We start from the raw sequence: 1,417 nt of genomic DNA, 5'->3' as shown, positions 1-1,417 counted from the left end.
GGTCAAGAGTGTGCGCATGCGCACAAGCGCACAGGCACCTTTCACGTGGTGCTTTCCTTTGCGTAACATAAGCCCGAAACAACACACGTAATATGGAAACCTCCTTTATTAAAAAAAAAAATATATATATATATATATATATATGAAAACTCTCGGTTCTATGGGAATAATACTTACATTTCACACATTCCAATTTGTATTCATTCGGAAAAACTGATCTTTACCGTATTACTGATTTGATTGACAGCTTTACAAAATACCAAGCCAGATGTTCTTGTCGTGGTCGATAGAGGGAGGCATTTCTCTCAATAAAGCATTCACAATGTACAGCTAAATGTTTGACTTCAGGATTATTAGTCGAACTTTATTTTGGGCTACTGATCAGTTTGCGTGAAGAAAAAGAGAGCAATACAAATACAAACCCATAAAATATACATTTACGTTGCCCTGGGCTGAATTCAGAATTTGAGGAACACTGCAATAGCCTACAAAAAATGCAGCATAATCAGAAAACAAAGCAGAATTTACAGTTATGCTTTATGTTTTACTTGCTATCAAGTGTTAATACAAAACTCTGACCATCTTTCAGTGATTTGATGTCATACGTATTGACAAATCTAGTCATTACTCCATCTACCTCATTGTATCAGCCTTGTTCACGTGCCCTTTCAGCCAATCAGATTACAGCTTTACTAGACAGATATAGTTCTTCCAGTTCACACACACACACACACACACACACACACAGGCATGTGGTTGAAGGGTTGAAGGGTTGAAGGCATGGCAGTGTGGGGACTTTCAGTGGCTTGGTTTGACATAAGTTAGCATCGCTTCGCTATATTCACTTCCTTGCTCACAGCGGCTTTAATGTAGGCTATTCTATATTCCTGCATTGATATGTCCTACATATTATTTGTAGGAAAGTTTATTGAAAAACAAATAAATTCAGGAGAGAATAACCATTTTCAATTGAGAGGCAAAATGCCCCAACTACTTCAAATGTGAACTTATCTCTCTTTCCTCTTCAGTTTTGCAACTTCACTTTTCTAGCTGCGTAACCTTCTGGATTCCTGATGAAATGTGTGCTACTTTATGATACATTAAATTACTCACTATTTTTCTCAAATGTTAGTCAGATACATTAGTCTGTTAAATAAATAAATGTAGATATAATTAGCAGGACAAGGTATTTTTGTAAGTTGGGCTTTCATGTTTTATAGGGACATCCTTAGAAATAATAATTTTTATACTGTTCAAACGGTATATTTTCTCCCATAACCCGACCCCTAAACCAACCCATCACAAAAAACATTCAGCATTTTTACATTTTCAAATCAATCACTTTTTTGATTTATAAGCTGTTTTCCTCATGAGGACCAAAAATGTCCCCGCAATGTAGGAAATACCTGAACTACAC

The sequence above is a fragment of the Abramis brama genome (assembly GCF_963993115.1).
Source record: "Abramis brama genome assembly, chromosome: 8".
Taxonomy (NCBI): Eukaryota; Metazoa; Chordata; class Actinopteri; order Cypriniformes; family Leuciscidae; genus Abramis; species Abramis brama.
This window is presented reverse-complemented; position numbering follows the sequence as displayed.